General features: G+C 44.1%; 1 protein-coding gene across 6 annotated transcripts in view; it reads right to left on the bottom strand.

Annotated features, from left to right (window-relative positions):
• TSNARE1 (t-SNARE domain containing 1) overlaps nucleotides 1–15,322 on the bottom strand; it is a 469,756-nt gene extending 454,434 nt beyond the window's left edge. For 3 of the 6 annotated variants that reach the window (XM_071421899.1, XM_071421900.1, XM_071421894.1), the window contains exons 1-2: nucleotides 15,188–15,322; nucleotides 109–202 (exon numbers count right to left, since the gene is read on the bottom strand). The gene's annotated coding sequence lies outside the window, so the exon portion shown is untranslated. Of the gene's footprint in view, nucleotides 1–103; nucleotides 203–15,187 lie in introns of all 6 variants that reach the window. The other 3 variants (XM_071421896.1, XM_071421895.1, XM_071421898.1) reach the window with 3 other exon arrangements.
• Nucleotides 15,323–21,336: the final 6,014 nt, after the last annotated feature.

Raw genomic sequence — 21,336 nt, forward strand, 5'->3', positions numbered from 1 at the left:
TCACCTCCAATGAGCTGAAAGGATATGGAGAAAACCAACCAAAATCAAAGGAAAAAAAATGAAATGAGAAGGATTATCAAGGAAAGAAAGCAGCAAAAATTACCTCACCCACAATTTTAGTCTGCTGTGCTGTGGAGCCACTTGTTGGGAACTTGGCAGCAATAACCCAATGGACCCAAGGCCCAGCTCAGCAGTATAGTTCCTGTTTAGATAAAAGGGAAAATAAAAAGAAAATCAGATGTGAAAAGCACAAACAGGCTTTTATCTGCTCTGTTTCCCTCAGCCTGAAGCTCAGGGATTCCCAAGACTGAGGTTTTAGCTGTATCTTTAGATTCAACTGGGAGTTTTCACACCCTGTGAATTTGTTAAACATATCCATATATTAGGCAAGCTTTGCTTTTGGCCCACACAATGTCTGTTGACAATGGAACACACACAAAAAAAAAGGAAACAAAAGAACATTCCTTCCCTTTCTTTTCAGGGTGCAAACATTAGGGGATGCCTAGTGAAACACAGCAAATAATTTTCATTTTCTGCAATTTGTGATTTCACATTATTGTCACTTCCCCTCGTTTAGCCATGTCATATTTTATAGTCAGTATTAGCCAGTAAAACTGGTTTTATTATGTTTTTAGTACATTTTTATGCATTTCCTACAAAAAGAAAGCCCGTGCAAATATAGGGATTGCTGAGAGAGAACCACACCACTGAGACAACCAAGTGGACCCAGCACTGGACTTTTAAACATTTTTCAGGGATGGTGATTCCATCACTTCCCTCAGCACTCTGTCCAATGCTTGACCAGGCTTTCAGTGAAGAAATTTTTCTTATATACAATCCCAAACCTCCCCTGGTGCAACTTGAGGCCATTTCCCTTCATCAAGAACAGCATCCATAAGGATCCAGAAACTCAGATAACTCTGGAGACTGTAATTTCCCACACACACTTTCACAACTGCTTGTGGGGTTTTTTTGCCCAAATTTGGAAACTAATGCTCCAGAAGGAATTTAAGATACTTTTTAACAAAGTTTATTATGCTTTAATAAAAAATAAAAGAGAAAAGAAGAAAAAGAAGGGCTTAGGCAACTCAGGTAGAGGCACTTATACACTGGGCAAAGCACAGAAATAAAAATATTACAGATTTTTTACAGCAGTTAATCCTCAAAGAAAGTGTTTTAATGAAAATTCTGATATTTTGGGCTTGCTTTAAGCAGGAGGAGCATCACCACACAGGAGACAGCCTTCCAGACAAACCATGAAAGCCTTCTGATCCCTCCTTATGATGGATGGTGAAGTAAAATCACATGGGATGACATCAGGGCCAAAGAGAGCAACAAAGGATGCCTAAGGAGCTCCTGCCTTGAGTTTTTCTGCTCTTAGAAAAACCATCCAATTACCCTTTCCTTCTCTTTGATTACACAGTCAACTTCAACACCTTCAAAAGCCAACACCTCCAAAACATGGGGAAAAAATAATGATTAAGAGCCTTTAAGTTAAAGTACAGTACCCAGAACCAGCTTTCAAAGACAGGGTAAATAAGGAAGACCTTTAAATTTAAAGATGTTGCTCAGCAGCACCTTGTCATGCCACATCACACAACACTTCCTTGTTATTTCTCTGGCCAAAGGTCAAAATTCCTCTTCCCAAGTGACAAGCCTTCAGATTAAAAGAGTGCTGAAACTTTTACATCCAACCAATTCAGGAACAATCCACATCTCCATCCTGGAGATTTTCCTACATTATTGCAATTGAAGGTGGGGAGAAATAAATGACATAACTTGTCTCAAACTGAGGCAGTCATGCTCCAAATGAAAACAGAATTATTTGTGCAGTACACAGAGTCCAGCACTGAAATCTCAGGATGTTCTTGGATGCTAAGGTAGGAGTTTCTATCACCCTCATGTAGCCTTGGGACAAGCATTTTTAAACTGCCTGTACAAGCAAAAAACCAGTGGCCATTTCAATTTTCCAGAACAAGCTAAGCCATGGCACACCCCATCCTGCCAAGTGGGGATTCAGTTCCTTAAGTGCAGAAACCTGGAGGTCCAATTTCCCAGATATATCATTATGCCCTTCTCCCAGAGCACCCAGGCAGCCCTAGGAGGATGAAAACCAATACTGGAATGATCAAACCAACCCCACATTGCACATGAGACTTCTTGCCCATCCATCTTCTCCTTATCTCATCCTCCCACCAGTTCCATCCCCCAAATTGATGTTTTCTTCTCCAATTCTATCTTTTTCTGGTGGTTTCTCCTCAGCAGGGGCTCTCCTTTGTGTCCCTTTTGCATTCTCCATACAGGAATGCAAGGGGACGTGGTCCTTGGTTGGCATCCACTGGGACAACTCCATTTTAGGGAGGAATTAATGACAACTCTGCCCACCTGCAGGTTTTGGGGGTTTTTTTTAAGCTCTCGTGTATGTAACTCACATGATGTCAGTACAGGAATATCACTCTAAGGCTCTGGAAAGTAAGGGGCGGGTTTTCCTCGTTTCTATGGTTATGAGCAATTTTAATGACCAACCTAAATAAAAAGGCTGGAAGAGAGAGAAAGTAGGAAGGAGTGAGGTGGGCGTTTAATTTTGATTGACAAGACAGAGCAGAACTAGTTAAGATCTGTCAAATGCTTGCTGAGGATCACAAATCCTCAGCACATTCTACGGCAGACAGAATTAGTCTAAATGCACAGCTTTACAAAAATATTTCTTATCTGCTGAGATGACAGTTCAGCATTCCAGCTGCCCCACAGAAAGCAGCTGGTGTCGTAACTACCAAAGGAACTAAGGTAGGGCCAGAAAAAAATAATACATGTATATTTTAATTATTTGTATTTGATTTTTAAGTATTAACAGCTACAATGTCTTAATGTGTCTTAATTTTTGTCTCTGACCTATATAAATAAAAATGTTTATGTAAGATGACGGCATTCTCAAGATTTTTAACTACTAAGACAACAATTTTAAAGGTATTATCAAAGGCACCACATTGGAATCACATCTGCATCACATGAAACGTTGTATAAATACAGACTACGGAGATAATTCCTGCAATAAAGACCTTAAAATAGGAGACTGAACGCAGAAGGAGTTGAACACAGATTTGATGGGAAATTTCAGGAAACACAATCTGGAAAGACAAAAACACTGGCATAACAGTCAGCTGCGATGTTCCCTGATACATCACCAAAAAACAAGCTTCGGGGAAAATTAAGAACATTCCTGCAAATGAAACAATCCAGAAGGAAGAATAATGGAGAGGTGGAGACATGGAGCATTTCAAACTCAGGAGCAGAGTTCCATCACCTTGGAGGGAAGAATCAATATCTCATCAAGGCACAAGGCAGCATGAGAAGACTAAACCAGCATCTTGTGTTTAAGGCCGGGGAGAAGCAGGATGCACCAAAGACAGACACAAACAAGATCCAAGATGTGCCTGAACCAAACTCAAAAGATGTTTGTCTTGTTCTCACTTGGCTCTGCTGGGATGCAGGCAGGACACAGTGATCTTCACAGGGCTACACACCCATGAGCTTTGCTATTTTATCAAATGATGTTACAATTTTAAGGAGGGAAAAAGCTCGGCAAGAGAGGATGAGGTTACAAAAGAGGGAAGTCAACAGCTCCTGAGATGCCTGCCAACAGGATCTGCACTTAGAGCGTGCAGTTTTGGCAGAGAACATTCTCAAAATCTGATATTTAAAAGTCTCATGGTGTTGGAACACGTAATTAAAGTAAAAGCATACAAGTGAACTAAGATCTGATCAACACAAACTTGTATCAAAGTCAGAATGTGTTCCCACAGAGTCTCAGCCACCTGGTTCTTCCATGCTTCGTTCAAAGTGAGAAAAATTAGCTACCAACTACTTTTATTCCCACTCAAAATCATCCCTCTCCAGCCTCTAACAGGGATGGATTTGTAACAATCATCAAGAATGAAAAAATTTCAAAAAACCACCAAAACTCACATGTTGTTTTAATTTACTGCCACTTTTCAATTCTAGAGCAATATATTGGGTGTGATATGAACTTTTCCTTCACCTATCAATGCCCAGGCATTGATGGGTGAAGGAAACAAAGAATAATGAAAACACCTACAATTTCATCCTTGCTCCTCAAGAACTGGAATAAATGAAAGAATTCAAATCTTCCATTGAGAAAAGCCCTGAGGAGAGGAAGGACTTGGGGATATTGGTGGATGGGAAGCTCAACATGACATTATAAATGGCAATGTGGCTGCTCCATCCATGGAAGTGTCCAAAGCCAGGCTGGACAGGGCTTGGAGCGACCTGGTCTACTGGAAAGCATCCCTGCCCACAGCAGAGGGTCAGAACAAAATGATCTTTCAGATCCCTTCCAATTCAAACTGTTCTAACATACTACAAATTTACTGCTGTTTCCTTCCTAGTAGTGCCAACATGAACTCAATAGCCAAGAAAATAAACAAAAAAAACCCCAGCAAAAATAAGGAATTCATCTGTGATCTGATTTCTTACTGCAAGGTTTCCAACAGCCAAGCCATCCACTACCAAGTTGAAGAGAAAAGTCCAAGCAGTGTGGAATCAGCTGGCACAAGCTCATTTTTTCACCAGGTAATGCCTCGAAACCTCCCAAACCAACTCTGCTGCCATCAGAGCCGCCTCTTCCTTGGACAGCGCCCAGGAACTGCTCGCAAATGAAATCCAACCGAATTTATTGCTTCTGAAAGCCTGGAAATTTCAGTTACAGAGGTGATGTGACATTTTGTTTCACCAATGCTAATCTAATACCTTTTTAAAGGTGCATACGTTTCACCCTGTTGGCTTCCAACACTGAATTACCAGCTCTGCTAAGCTTCAGAATAAATGAGACGAGCATGGCCTCCAGGCAAAATCCCTTTGCTGTAATCTTTATTCAAAACACACCGCTCTGGAGCCTTGCATGCATTGCCAAAAATCGCCTTGAGGTTTGCTCTTAAGATGGCAATTTGCATATCAACATTTTGCTGCAGAGCTTACCCAATGTCCCTGCTATTATTTTAATACTCTGCTGTGGGCGGCCCCCTGAGCAGCTCAAAGAAGTGCAGGCTAAAAATATTCCTGCCTTCCCCACCGGCTCCACACATGACCACAGCGAGCGCCGGCTTGGATGCAAAGCCGGCAGTGATGGCATCCACCCGCCTCTCCAGGAGGATGCTCAGGCACCAAGGTGCTCAAAAAAACATGGCAAGAAGGAGAAAAGTAGCTCTGCGTGGATGGAGGAAAAATGCACAGGCACTGGAAGAGGAAGACCACAGAAGGAACTGGTTTTACATGGGCATCGGGAGAGGTTTATTCGCGTGCGAGACATTCTTGGGAAAACACATTAAGAGGTAATAAAGCAGGTGAGGGAGGCACTGCCTGGGATATGAATTTAAGATGATGCTGAACAGAGGAAGGGGAAAAATTCTCAAGCACAGAAGGGGAGCGATGCCGGGCGGACGCGAGCACAGCCTGATTCATGCCCCAGAAGGGAGATCCCAATCCCGCTGGCAGCACCACGGTGACGACAGCGCAAGAAAAAACATGGATTGCAGGTTTTTCTCCTTGCCCTCCTCCCCCTCGCCCAGCAAACCCCAGGCTCAGAGGTTGTAATTATTTCTGGCAAGGTGTAAACAGGTCTGGGAAATGAAACTGAAAACTGGAGCTATTTATGAGATGTCACGCAGGGAATCGGCATCGGAGCCCGGCTACCAAATCAGCAAGTGCAAGGTCACCCTGGTCTGCTCAGAACTTTGCAAAGTGTTCTTTCAGACAGCCAGGCAAAATAACCAGAGGCTCAGTCCGCCCAAGATGGTGAGTTAATGGAAACAGAGGGTGGAGAACCACCAGAGGACATTTCTCCAGCCAATAACAAGGGATTTATCATGATGCTGGTAGGCTTTGAGATGATGTCCATGGAGATGACAACCAACTGCCTCTCTGGGGTGTGGGAGAGGAGCAAGGAGGACATCAACCCATAAGTCTCCCTCAACCAAGTTGTTGTAGAGGAAAGCAGCCAAGGGACTCATCTGCCTGGAACTGTTCCAGGCCAGATTGGATGGAGCTTGGTATAGTGGAAGGTGTCCCTGCTCACAGCAGGGGGATTGGAACAAGATGATCTTGAAGGTCCCTCCAACCCAAACCTTTCTAAGATCTGCATGACCAGTGAAGACCACTCATCCCCTTACCCTGCAGGCCACCACTTGCTTCCAAGGACCTGGATTATTGCCCCAATCCAGGAAGAACCACAAATTTTGAAAAGTAATTTCCTTTCTGCTGGTGAAGGAAAGAAGCAAAAATCAAACTGTCCCAGCAAGGAGGATCTCACACCCCAATGGGGTGAAGGAGCCAAAAGCATCTCAAACCCACAAAACAGTCACTAAGGAAAATTCAAAAACTTTTTGGTCTCACCAGGAAGAAAAGGAAAAGAGATGGTCAAATTCAGGAAGTACAGGCAGAGCGGCAGTAAGTGCCCCTGGGGATAGCAGGATCTCCAGACTATTTTCTGCACACTCTTTATATTCTGTGCTCAAATGCCTCACAAACAGGCCTAGGATGCCCAATTCTGTTTCTGAGATTACACTTAAATTATAATTATTTTTTAAATGGAAGGGAAGCACAGTGCAGTAGGAAAAGAACTGGCCAAAGAGAGAAGAGCAAGCCTGAAGATTTCAGAGCCTGTGTGATATCTTTATATAAGAAAGGAAACAAAGGTACACCTGAACAATGTGCAAAGAAATAGAAATAAATAAAATAAAAAAGCAGACCTTGGTTTCCATGCACAGGGAAGAGGATCTTGACAACTGACAGTTTGCCAGTATTCCCATAAGAGGAAAAAAAAACCCAACCCACCAGAATTCCAGTCCCATGATTGCCCTATGTTTGGGACAAAGGAGACGAAACCAGATCAGACGAAACCACTTGCTAAGATGTCTCACCAAGGGCTTGGTGTGGGTACTTGGCTAGGACAGAATCCATTACATTTTTAGAACACCAACCCATAGCAATGAAACCTCCCCATGGTGCCTGATCAAAACTTAGGAGAGTTTTGGAAAGCACAGAGTTGTTCTCTAAAAGAGAAGTGTCAAAAAGCTTTGGACAGCATTTCTCAGGCTTCCACACCCACATTTTACCACCTACTACCATCTTTGAGCACTTGCTGTTAATGGAAGCTGAAGGTCCTTGACACTGAGAAATTGAACCTCTAACATGCAGTAACCTCAACACAATTTAAGCACCATTATTTTAATTATTTTAGAGTTTTACCATATTTATCATTAATAAAAGTAGATTTAGTAAAATTACTTGATTTTTCACTATCGCTGCAGCTCTGGATTGCTTTAAAACCTGCATGGGATGGTCTGCAAGAGGATGGGGAGGATCAGGATGTTGGACAAACTTTCCTGATCACAGCTATGAGTATTCACCACAGCCTCATCCTGCCCACATCAATCCCACAGCACTTTTGGCAGAGAAGAGACTTAAATTTTAAATTCCTTAAAACAAAGGCCAAAAACAAACCAGAACAAAAAACCAAACAAAACTACATCCAGTATTATTATATATATTTGAGTTCTATATATATAGTCTTATGCACTATATTACAGAAATTAGTTGTTGATTTAATAACGTAGGTATATTTGTAAGCTTAATTTTTCATACTTTTTCCCTGAGCATCCACAACCTGCAGCAGAATATTTGATGGGACTGACATCAGGGTCACCTCAGCAGCAACAGGCCCTCAGGTAAGGGAGCAGCTGGAGATTGCCAGGCACACAACAGAAGACATTCAATACACTTGGGGAAGGTAAATCACATCTCAAGCTATGTAACACTATGTCTAAATTTGTATAAATCAGGTATTTAGAAATTAGGAGGTTCTCATGAGAGTCTAGAAAGCGAATCGTGTCACAAGGGACCACAAATCAATTGTTTTTGTGGGAAAAATACAGTAAAAAGCTGTATTAAGGTTTAGCTCTTGATTCAGTTCACACGAAGGAAAATCTGAAGCCCTGCAGCTTCCAAGAATTTCTGTCACATACAGGGTTATATGAAACAAGGTGCTACCCAGCACTTCTGCAGCCTCATCACCCTCCCCCATCTCCAGATGCACAGCAGCATTTTTATCTCCAAAATCAGAAGAACTTGGAGCATGGTGAACATCTCCATGCTGGGATATGGGATGCTGCAAAAGAATTTGCTAATAATTCAGCTCAAACCTAATTGCAATTACCTAAAGTGAGTTGCAACCACTGGTTCCTGTGATCCTGAGCACTTGCCATCCCTGGAGTGTCCACAGCCAGGTTGGATGGAGCTCTGAGCAGCCTGGTCTGATGGAAGGTGTCCCTGCCCATGGCTGGAGCTGGAATGAGATGATCCTGAAGGTCTCTTCCAACGCAAACTGTTCTATGATCCAATGAATCTAAAATTAAAGTGACTATTCCACAACTTGTAGACCCAGTAAGATATCATCCAAATCTTCCCTGAACAGCCCAAGAGGATTTTGTTCCTCTAAGACACCCCAAAAATGGGGGCACGTGAGATGGGCAGGCAGCACCATTGCATGAGGACTGTGGTGACAATCATGAGATGTCACATGTCTGTAAATCATAGAATCACAGAATGGTTTGGGTTGAAAGGGACCTTAAAAATTATCTCATTCCAAACCCCTGTTATGAGCAGGGACACTTTCCACTAGACCAGGTTGCTCAGCTTCTTCAGCTTAAAGTCATTCCCTCTTTTCCTCTCACAAAAAATTAGGGAATTTCAAAGCTGGGGAAGAAGGATGAAGAAAAACAGAACTCCTGGCTTCGTATGGGATTTTTTACAAAGCAGCAATTAATAGCAAGTTTGGGAGTTCCCTCATACCATATTTGAGTCTCTGGCATCTCATGCAGCCCAGAAATGGGTTAATCCAAAAATCTGGGTTATAACACCTCCAAATCTGCCTGGTTTTTCACATGTAGAAAAACAAAGGAGGCACCTCCCTCCTCCACGCAGAAGCATCACAAAAAGATTCATTAAAAATGGGGAAAAAAAGCAACAGGTTTCAGCAATGAGCATGATCAAAGTCTCTCGTGGAAGAAGAAAATGTTTTATTTTACAGAAATAAGAACTATGGCAACAGTTCTGGAATAAAATCCTACAGCACGGCTGTCTCCTGCACTCCTTTACTCCATGCACCAGATGATGGAGGAGTCCTACAAGGGGAAAAAAAATACATGGCCAAGTTATTCAAGACCAGAATGACAATAAATGTATGCAGAGAGGAGAAGGAGGACTAATAAAGTCTTCAATAACCTCAAAAAATCTTATTTTTGCAATGCCTGGCTTTGCAGCAGGGGGGACAGCAGAGCAAGAACAAAACAAACGCTACACAATGAAGAGCATCAAACATTCTGCAGTTATTTTCTGCTTTTATTTAAGAAAGAAATGACAGAGTGTGAAGAGATCACCTAACCCAACATCAGTATTTACTTCCAAAAAAAGGAATTTTACAAAAAATAAAAATAGTAAGTATAGGTATTGTGGCCAAGTTTGACTTAATTCAAGGAGTAGCTGGAAAATACATTCCAGATTTTTCTTGCAGCATCCTAGCAGATGAACTGACAACACCCCTAAATGGCCCTTGGGAGAGCTTTTCCCTACAGCTCTGCATCCCATTAAAAAAAACAAAACCAAAAAAAAACCACCTGCTGATATACCATTTCTTCTTATTTTTGTACCAATCTTCAGGATATATTTAAAAAGCAACTGATTATCAGTTCAATCTTTGCTTTTCTAATGGACACGCAAAATGGACATAAAAAAATAAAAAAGATAATCCATCCTGCCCCTTTTTTTTATTTTAGTTAAATGCTATTTTTTCCATCATCAGAAACACTGCAGAGATGTGCCCATGCACTGCAACAAAGAGATGGCACCTGCCTACTGAATTTCCTGACTAGTGACACTTCGAAGAAAAAGAGTTTTAAATAGAAACCTCCCTGCAAGTGTTAAATCAGATTAATTTAACTCTTGCTTTATTTTAATCTTAGACGCCACCATTTGCAAGGCAAGCAGAAAAAAAAAATAGGGAGTAAGATTCTTATCTTGACCATATTCTTTGGGAAATACAGTGTATTATTAAAAACCACAAATAGCCTTTCTGACAGCAAAATACAGACACTTCTGGCTGTTTTGCAGTAGGAAAAAAAGCACCAATATTTTATGAAGCTTTCTGTTCACTCAGGATCAAGTGAAGGGCAGAGCTTTCCTCCAGCCTTGTGGTGGCCAGTGCCACTGCCAAAAACACTAAGGCCAGTTTGGGACCACACTTTGGATCTGCACATGGCAAAAAGTGTTCTGAAAAATACAATGCACATTGGAAGGTTGGTGATGCTGCTGAGGAAGAAGTTTTGCAGCATTTCCCCCACAAACACCATCATGGAGGTACACTCTGATCCTCCAGTTGTGAGTTAGGCTCATGCTTAAATAACTGGATTAAATGTAGACTAAGGGGATCATGTCATAGGAAAACACACACATTCTAATGGTCAGGAATCATGGAATGATTTGGGCTGGAAAGGACATTAAAGATCATCCAGTTCCAACTCCCTTGCCATGGGCAGGGACACCTTCCACTATCCCAGGTTGCTCCATGCCCCTTCCAAACTGGCTTTGAACACATCCAGGGATGGGGCAGCCACAGCTTCTCTGGAAAACCTGTGCCAGGGCCTCCCCACCTTCACAATAAGGAATATCTTTCTAATATTGAATCTAAACCTGCTCTCTGTCAGTGGGAAGCCATTTTCCCCTGTTGTATCACTCCAGGCCCTTGTCCAAAGTCTCTCTCCAGCTCTCTTGGAGCCCTTTTAGGCACTTTAAGGGACTTTATACCCTCCCTGGAGCCTTCTCTTCTCCAGGCTGAACATCTCAGCTCTCCCAGCCCAGCTCCAGAGCAGAGGCCTCCATCCCTCTGAACCCCTTGGTGGCCTCCTCTGGACTTGCTCCAACAGCTCCATGTCCTTCCTGTGCTCTGCAGGTGGGGTCTCACCTGAGAGGGGCAGAACAACCCCCTCAGCTGCTGCCCACCCTGCTTTGGATGCAGCCCAGGACACGCTTGGATTTTCAGGCTGCACATGCAGTGGCTGGGTCCTGTCCAGCCTCTCATCCACCAGCACCCCCAAGTCCTTTTCCACAGAAGCGCCTTCAATCTGTTCATCCCCCAGCCCAGACACCAGAGGTGGAAACACAAGACCAACCATGCCCTGAGTGGAAAGATTCAGTCATCTACCCATCCATCCACCCATCCATCCATCCATCCATCCATCCATCCATCCATCCATCCATCCATCCTCACTGGGACCAAACCTGGACACACAGGTCCCTTCCAGTGCAATCAGGCTTTGCCCTGACAATGACAACTCCAACCCTAAATAAAACAAAGGCTCCTCCTGCCCACTTAAAACCCTCAGGTCTCACCAATTTCCAGCCCTCTCAAGCACCAGCAACACTTGGAAGGTCCATAAAAACCCAAGTGAGAGTCACCCAGCTCATCCCACTGCCCAAAGCAGGTGAACTGTAGGAAGTAGGATAATAAAGATGGGAAAAGTAAATTACAAGTTTTTAACAGTTCATTCCACTTTCATCGAGCAGAATGTGTTTATGGTACAGGCAGGGAATCGAAAGTGTTATTTTTATCTTGATATTATTTGCCCTTTCACACTTGGTATTTAAATATTCCTGAAATCCTAGAAGAACCAACAATTCAAAATATCATTTGAAATACATATACATATATATATATATAAGGAAAGGGAAGCACAGACTCATTCATTTTCAGCTTCCCTCTTTTATTTTTCTTTTCAATTACATTTTAAGTGCTGTAATATCAATGTGCAAATTTATCAAGATACCGAGTATTTATTTTTCCTCCACTCCTGGTAAAGATTCTCCAGACCCAGAGCAGGAAGGGAAACCTGGTCACACCGGAGGGTTGTGTGATGAGGAGTAAATGATAAGAGGTTTTAAATATTTAAAATAAATAAATAAATAAATAAATTAATTAATTAATTAAGAGAGCTGTGAGAAAATGAATGAGGTTGCATGCACAAGGGAGGATGGGAATAAAATATTGTAATATTGAAATCCCTGTTCTACCAGTCTCTTCGGCCAACTCAACTCAACCAGTCTCAACTAAATAATTTACAGAATCACAAAACACTTTGGGTTGGAAGGGACCTTTAGGTTCATCCAGTTCCACCCCCTGCCATGGGCAGGGACACCTTCCACTATCCCAGGTTGCTCCAAGTCTCATCCAACCCAGCCTTGAATATTTTCAGGGATTGGGCATCCACAGCTTCTATGGGCAGCCTGGTTCATTGCCTCACCACCCTGTAACGCTTGCTTTAGACACAATAACAGGAGGAAACAGGGATGGAATATGAATCAGAAGATCAAGCAGGACACATGGCTGCACTGATCAGCCTCCCCCACATCCATCAAAGCTGCATTAAAGGCCAAGCTAATTTTTAGTTGCATTAATAAACAAAAGCAAACTATTAAGGTGGGAGGCCTTGGAAAGCACAAGAAGGATGATTTGTTGCATGGATGACCACTGGAAAGTGGGAATCAGCACATTTAACACCCTAGAAAAAGTCCAGAAACCAGACTGAGGATGAGAGGGAAAAGGATGTTGCAGCTGGCAAAGATGGCAGAGCAGGAGGGCAGCAAGGGGTCAGACAGCAATGCCCTGACACATCAGAGCTTTAAAAACCTGAATTTGCATCAACACAAAGAAGAGAGATTTTCCAGAAGGGCATGGGGTGATAGGAGAAGGGGGAATATCACTGAGCTAAATGAGGGTAGATTTCGATTGGATTTTAGGAAGAAATTCATAACTGACAGAGTGGGGAGGCCCTGGCAGAGACTGCCCAGAGAAGCTGTGGCTGCCCCATCCCTGGAAGTGCCCAAGGCCAGGTTGGATGGGGTTTGGAGCAGCCTGGGACAGAGGAAGGTGTCCCTGCCCATGGCAGGGGGGTGGAACTGGATGGTGTTTAAGGTCCCTTCCAACCCAACCCATTCCATGATTAACACTCCAGACAACTCCACCCAGAGCTCAGCCTGGAGATGAGATGGAAAAGGGCATCACAGCTGGAGCAGACAGCAGAGCAGGAGAGCGTCAAGGGGTCAGACAGCAGCTGGGCTGAGCCAGTGGTGATTTAAAGAAACACCTGGACAGGGACACCTGGACCACAGCAAAGCCCAGCAGGGCAGGACTGAGCACTGTATGTCCACAGCCCCACTGGAAAGGGAAAAAAACAGCCTGGAAAAAGGGATAAATGCTTAATAAGCATAAACCTTATTGCTAACAAAAAAAAAAAAAGGTGGGGGAAAACCCTCATATTTTAATCAATCCTTCCCACTCCACACACATAGCTAGTAAAAATTTAGGATTCAGTCTGCTGAATCCTAAATCCTCTGTGCAGAATAAAGCACAAAGCAAAACTTGGAGCCGCCACCCCACGCAAGGGTTTGCAAACAAACATCTCCTTGTTCCTGAAGCACTCCCAGACACAAGGATGCACCTCAAGCTCCAAAATGTCACAGACAACTTCAAATGCTAAAAAGAAGAGGGTTCTGCAGGGCATATTCAGCATGCTGGTGGCAGAATGAAACGTGCTTTTAGCTCTCCAAACCCTCTGCTTTTTGATATGCACACAAAGACACCGAGCACTTCCATGGGAACACGAGGTTTCCCCAGCAAAGTCCACTCCAGCGCCAGATGCCGGAGGTTAATTGTACCCCACAGCTCGGGGGAGCTTTTATTAAAAGCTTCAAACCACAAACACTTTTCCAAGTACAAAAGCAACCAAAAAAAAAAGTTTCTACAGTCAGCTGAGGGCCACCGCAGAAAGCGGCGCTTTGTACATTTAAAAGTGGTTTTATTTCCTCTCCTTGTACTTCCAAAGCCATCCCACTGCCTCAAGCTCCTGAATTAGCCTGGAAGGAGGAAAAAGTGATAAATAAAAAACATCATGCCCTCTGTGAGGTTAAAATTGAGCAAAAACCTGGCAGGTAACAAGCCAGGAGCAGTTCCCAGCATTGTCATTGTGCTGGAAATTGATAAATCAGGGTTTCTTCCTGAGCAGCTGTGGGACAGTGGAAAACTGGGTGCAGGGACATCCCATCCTCACCCAGTCACTGCTGACAAGGGACACAGGTGTGGTCCACAGCACCCTCACAAGTGTCCCTCCCTGCTCACAGCCCTGTCCCCAAATCACTCATTACACACAAAAAACGCTGTGCAACAGCAGCCACAGTCCCCAGTTTCCACCCACAGTTGCTGTGCCAGCCCAGCTCTGTCCCCATGTCACACACCCCCCCCAGCTTGTGCCAGTCCAGCTCTGTCCCCATGTTACACACTGCCCCTGTGCCAGGGCACTCCTGTCCCCATGTCACATCCCTCTGTGCCATCCCCATCCCCATGTCACACACACCCCTCCAGCTTGTGCCAGCCCAGCTCTGTCCCTCTGTCACACATTGCCCCCTGTGCCAGGGCACTCCTGTCCCCATGTCACATCAACCTGTGCTAGCCCTGTCCCCATGTCACATGCACACCCCAAACTATGCCAGGCCAGCCCTGTCCCCATGTCACACACATACCCCCTGTGCCATGCCCTGTCCCCATGTCACACCCATCCCCCCTGTGCCAGCCCAGTTCCCAAGCCACACACACACACCTGTGCCCGTGCCGCACACACCCAGGCCAGCCTGTCCCCATGTCACACACATACCCCCTGTGCCATGCCCTGTCCCCATGTCACCATGTGACACACCCCCTATGCCAGGTCAGCCCTCCCCCCAAGTGACACACACCTGTGCCCGTGTCGCACACACCCAGGCCAGCCTGTCCCCATGTCACACATCCGCAAAGTGCCAGCCCAGCCCCATCCCCATGTACACACCCGCCCCACCCAACCTGTGCCAGGCCAGCGCTGTCCTTATGTCGCACGCCCACACACAGCGCCAGGCCATGCCTGTCCGCATGTCACACACACACACATACACCTGTCCCCGTATCACACAAGCTCCCAGTGCCAGCCCAGCCCGGTTCCCGTGTCACACAGCCCCAGTGTCACCGCTGTCCCACGTTCCCAGCCCGTGTCACCCCCCTGTCCCCTCAGCGGCACCGCCGCGCGCCCCTCACCTGCCGCCGCGCGCCCGTCACCGCCGGCACCCAAACATCACGTGACCGCCTCGGCCCCGCCTGCCGCGACCACGTGTCACTCCCTCCCCCCCATAGTTGTAGTCCACATCCCGCTGGTGCTGTCGGCCGCGCTGCACTCTGTGGACTACGACTCCCAGAGTACATTGCGACGCGGCGCTCCGTCCCATTCACCCGGCAACCAATCGGCGGAGGGGACGGCCGGAGGGGCCCCGCCCACCTCTGAGCACCTCCCTCTTCAGGGCGCGGCCTGGAGCCGCCCCTCAGTAGCCGCTCCCCGGCTGCCGCCGCTCCGGGGGATGTTCCCTGTTCCTCATCCTCCTCATCCTCCTCATCCTCCTCATCCTCCTCATCCTCCCCATCTTCCCCCTCCTCAGGAACGGCTGAGGGAGCAGGGGGTGTTTATTCTGTAGAAAGGGGTCTCAGGGGGCTCGTCATCACTCTACAACTCCCTGACAGGAGGGTGTAGCTATGAGGGGAGTCGTCTCTTCTCCCACATAACCAGAGATAGCGTAAAAGGAAACGACCTCAAGTTGTATCAGGGGAGATTCAAGTTGGATATTAAGAAAAATTATTCACTGGAAGGCTGGCCAAGCATTCTAAAGGGCAAGTAGTGGGTTCACCTTTTCCCTGGAAATGCTCAAATAAAGTGTAGATGTGGTGCTTGGGGACAGGGTTGAGTGGTGAGTTTGGCAGTACTGGGTGAATGGTTGGACCCAGTGATCTTTCAGGTCTTTTCCAACCTTAGTGATTCTGTGATTCCTTGACAGGTCCATGCCCTCCTTCATAGCCTCACAGTGCCCAGGGCACTGCTCACAGAAATAAATGAATAAACCCCACTAACTAGCTGCTACTAAAGCCACTAACTCTCTCCAAAACACCACAAATTGCAGGCTGAGACTGGAGGTTCACCCAGCCCAAGTGCTTTGATAGAGCAGTCTGGAGTACAACTGTACCTACGAGGAGTTTGCTTTTTATTTGCCAAGCGACAGCAGCTTTACGTGGTGGCTGGCTTGCAAAAGGAGTTATAAAGAGGATTTTCTTGATAGAGCCTTTAACCAACAATTCATTTTAACAAGGGACTGACAAGCCAGCTGCCTGTTCAGAAATGGAGTTCTGCACCAGTAGCCCTGCTAAAAAAAAGCTTTAAAAGGGCTGAGGGGCCACCTGAGCCTCCATAAACTTCAGGGTTTTACAGCACCGAGCTGTTATCGGAGCATTTGCCTCCATCTTTTGCTGCATTGATAATCATTTATTTCTGTGGACTCTGAGGAAAATCCCTTAGGAGAAGGGACATAAAAATATACTGATAACGAAATACAGCTGTCTGCTTGTCATCTGCAAAATCCTCTGACTACAGCTGCATGTGCAAAGCCCTGTGTCTTGCTGGGTGGTTTTTTTTTTGAGGGGGAAGGAAGAACGAGTTAATCCTGCAAGAAGCATAGATTACATTTCAAAAACCACTGTGAAAATTTTGCAGTAATTTTCAGTACAAATCATATTTACCTCCAGCGTGAGCCTCATGAAAGTAAATAAGAAAAGAAATATATAAACATGTGCCAATATAAAACAGCCCAAGTATTCCAAGGGACAGCAATCATAAAAATTACAGTGGGATAAATCTCATATGACTGCTTTGGTTTGCAGGCTGTATCTTGCTGGTTTTGCATTTTGGAGCTGGAGAAATACTGCTTAATCAATACGTGCGTTATTCATACAATAATAATGCTGCACATTCTCATGGGACATTTTTCTTCTGAGGAATTTGAGCTCTTGCAAACCTTCTCATTGTGTGCAGCAGGGCTGGTCCTTGTTATTAACAGCTGCTTATTGATCTGTAACAGCTTTTAGAAAGACTGAGGGTGGGTTTTTGGCATGGTGTGGAAGTCAGGTCTTTTACATAAGCAAGGCGTTGTGCGTCATTTAGATGTTGCTTTCTCTAAATTCAGGAGAAAAAAACCCCATATAATTAACAGCTTTGTTCCATCCCACAGTGATAACATCTATAAATCTGAAAAATATACAGTCAGCTGTATGGGAACCAAAACCTCCAGGGGCCAAAATTTTATTAAAACACCTTAATCTTAATGTTCCTCATCTTTGAGTGGGAGGAAGTTGCCAGTTTCCCAGATGCTGTGTGGTGTTTCCCGAGGCGGAAGCAGCGATTTCATTCCACATAAACAAAACTCCTGGAGGTCAGACCCTGAATGTGGAAGGGTTTGGGAAATGTGACTTGGGGGTGAAGTTGTCAGTTGGTTTCTGCTTTGGAAAACTGCCCCTGTTCCTCCGTGAAGATGAAATGGAGGATCTCTAACAGCATTTAAATAAATTCAGCTGTGATGCTTTCACCTCATCCCTGCTGGGATGATTACCCACTAAGGCTGGCTCTGTTTTTAGGGGATTTCTTCCACTCCTTGGAAGGAGTTTCCTTTTGGCTCACAGGTTTCTTTCGTGAATCATCTTAAATCATAACCTCTTAATAGCTGGGCTATTGAAGTATTTATGAAAAGGTAAACCAATTGTCCTCTTGGTTACTTTTTCCCTGAGCTGTGTGGATTTGGCTTCCCTGTAACAATTTGTATTACACCTTATTTCATCCTTACAAATAACTCACTGGGGTTTCATTCCTATACTACAGGACTTTTCTACAAAGCAGGAGAGCCCAGACAAATAATGTGCATTAAATAAAGTGCGGGTTTTAGGTTATAATTTGGATTATGTTGTTAACACCAGGTATATTGTATAAGGTGCTATTTACTTCTCTCCTGTATTGGATTGACTGGAAGTGTTGATAAATTCAGGAAGAGTGAGGTAAATAAAAAATATGTCACAAGAAAGTGTCAGAGAGTGCCTAATTTATCCCATTAGGACACAGATGTAAACATGGCAGAAAAGAAAAAAGAACAACTTATCATTGCAATCAGAAGGAGAAAGCCTGGATATTTGTCCAGAGTAGGTGCAAATAAATTTCTCCAGATTTTAAAATGTTCTAGGAATTATTTATTTAGGGTAGTTTCACATTTGTGCTTAAGGAGTCTCCACTTAAAAAAAACAAATAAACAAAAAATGAACAAAACCAACAAACCCCCCCACCCTAAACAAACAAAACCCCCCAAAACAACAATGAACAGCCAACCAAACAAATCAAACAAACCAGAACACAAACCAAACCCCACTAAACTTCATTTCAGAAGTTTCTTTCTTTATTTGGTCCAGTTTCTTTCCAGATTTAAACTGAAATTATTCCCCCCTCTCCTTCCCAGATTCCTACTTTCTTTTACTATTTTTTTTTCCTGCTCTTTTCAGTTATTAGGCTGGGCTTGTGGCTTTCCTGAAGACTGCTGGAAAGAATAAAGCTGGTTTTTTTTAGCAGTACTCAACTTTTCAATGCTGAATTAATTGGCCAACCACACAGTAGGAAAAGCACTTTTTTCTTTGATAAAAATGCCGTTTTCCACTCAAATGCTTTACACACTAAGCCAGTCAACTGCAAGGAGCACGGCAAGAAACATAAGTCGGCCTGAATGCTTCACAAAACCAAGGCTGACTCTTATATTTCCTATTTCCAGACATTCATCCAGTGACCTGAGATTCCCTGAAAACAGCAAAGCTCAGAGAGCTTATCACAGCACATCCACATGTTGCTACCTGTGAGCAATTTAATAAAAAAGATATTATAGCAACAATAAAAGGAGTCTGGAAAAAGCCAGCTAATCCCTGAACAACCTTATTTCAGTCTATTTAAAGTCCAAGAGAGACTTGAATTCCAGGACCGAGCAAAATCTGGCATAAAACAGATGTTTACATCAAGTACTGCAGTGGCAGCAATACATGTCCCAAGCTAGTGACCACCTGGCAGGTCTGGCACATCACAAGGAAGAATCACGAGCCATAAAGAAATGATTTTCAATACTTTGTGTATTCCTGCATCAGTTACATCTGGTTATAGCTGCAATAGCTGTGGATTTTAGTGGCATGTCACTTGGATTCATCTGAGCATCGCTACATCTGACCCTTCCTTTTCTGGAGACATCTGACTGCATCTGAATTAGGAAAATAAAAGCCACGAGCCAATGTAAAAAACTTTGAGGCAGTGATAAGTCAATCACCTCATCAATAAAGCGTGCCCAATACTCTCAGTAATCCTGGTGATCAGTTTTGCTTATGGAAGCTGGAGATATTAAATCGAGCTCGGCGCAGGGATGACAAGTGGCAACTGAAAGTGATGTTGACAGAGCTAAAGGAGCCCATGCTGGGAGCAACAGATGTAACACAACAGTGAGGGAACGGGGCTCAACCGGGCTGGTGGCGAGGAAAACTCAGAGGTCGGAACAAATCCCTCACTCCACTTAACTCCATGACAAAACACCGGCGATCTTTCACTCGGTTCAGCAGTGCTGCACCTGGATAACCAGGAGGAAAAATTGCAGGGAACAGAGGAGCCGTGGCCCAGGAGCTGCAGGTATGAAGGATGCAAGGAAAGCACAGCAAAGAGTAAATGTGTCAGGGTCTCTAGCTGGTCAGAGTGACCCCGAGAAAGGTTCGAAAATCTCTTTTCCCGGCCCAGTGCTTGAAGAAGGAGTCAGGGGTCTTCATTTCTCGGTCTCAAGGTTGTTTATTGTATCTTATCTGTAAAATTCTTTCTCCTGTCCAGCTGAGGTCCGTTCAGCAAAACAGTCCAAGGCACTCTGCCTGCCCCCGGGGCAGTGTTATGTCTTTATACTAAAAACATATACTATATATGTTTTTAGTATATATAGTATATAGTATATATACTATATATATACTATAGATATACTATGTATACAATGTTTACAATTACTTTCCAATACCTATCATCTGTGTTGGACAGTGAGCTTCTACTCTAAACCAATCTGAAAGTTCCAACATCACAGCAGAAGATGGAAGCCAAGAAGAAGAAGGAAAAAGGCTGGATATGCCCAGATCTCTCCATCTTGCCCCCCTGAATCTCCATTCTAAAAACCCCAAAATCTATTTTTTCACCTTGTGATAAATTCACTATCATTCTGCTTAATTTGTCGTGGCTTGCAGATCTTCATCTAAGGTTGGTAACTTGCTCCATGGTCATAATCAAAACCACAGGCATTTTGGGCTCTGTGCCAGGGTCTCTGAGCCCCCTGGCAGGGGTCTTGGCTGCTCAGGACAGCCAGAGGGATGTCCTGGGTCCTGACATGAATGAGGGGAGATTTCAGCTCTGCAGCTGAAATCGGTGCCTCCTCCTTCCCTATGACAATTCTTCCCCAAGGCTGGCTTGGATGTGGCTTTGAGCAACCTGGTCTAGTGGAAGGTGTCCCTGCCCATGGGAGAGGGGGTGGAATGGGATAATATTAGGCTCCCTTTCAACCCAAACCATTCTGGAGCGTCACCCTGATTTTTTAAGATTTTCTAAGCCTTCTGATGTTTACATTCTTGTAACAAAGTTTCTCACACACTTTCTGTAAATAACGTATTGTTTTGCATTCTTTTATAGAAGAAGAGAAATTTGATAGACTGTTAGATTGTCCAGTGTCATTGGAGAGGTGGCACTGCCACCCTCCAATCCACTGTCGCTTGTAGAAATCTATAAATGTTAGAGTCAGAAAATAAACCTCCCTTTTTTCCCTTGAGAACAACAGTGTGTGTGTGTCGTGTTATTTTGTGTCCTGTAGTGACACTGGGGCATCTAAAGTATCCAGATCAGAACTGAAAACCTCCTTTTTATGCTGCACTTGTGAAATAATGAAAAAGGACCACCTGAAATATGAGTGGGTCTATAGGAAAATAAGAAAATAGGAAAAAAAATTAGAAAATAAGAAAAATATCTGGATTTAAAATGTCTAATTCTGGTTTAGTTCATCATCTGTTTTTAAGGCTGAATTACCTCTACCAGAATCAAGTCTCTATTTGGTTACTATTATTAAAGCTGCAGTTACTGCCACTCATTAGTCAGGAATTGCTCTTCCTGCCTCTGCTCTCACCCAGTTAATAGTTTTTTTTCCCCCAAATTACACATGTTCAAAGGTAAAAGGTTTTCTACACATTTGTGCTACATAATGGGGCACTTAGGGACATGGTTTAGTGATGGACTTGGCAACGCTGGCTCCACACTTGGACTCTATGATCTTGGAGGT

Source organism: Agelaius tricolor, unplaced genomic scaffold, assembly GCF_023055355.1.
Source record: "Agelaius tricolor isolate 1412-34295 unplaced genomic scaffold, bAgeTri1.0.p SCAF_2, whole genome shotgun sequence".
Lineage (NCBI taxonomy): Eukaryota > Metazoa > Chordata > Aves > Passeriformes > Icteridae > Agelaius > Agelaius tricolor.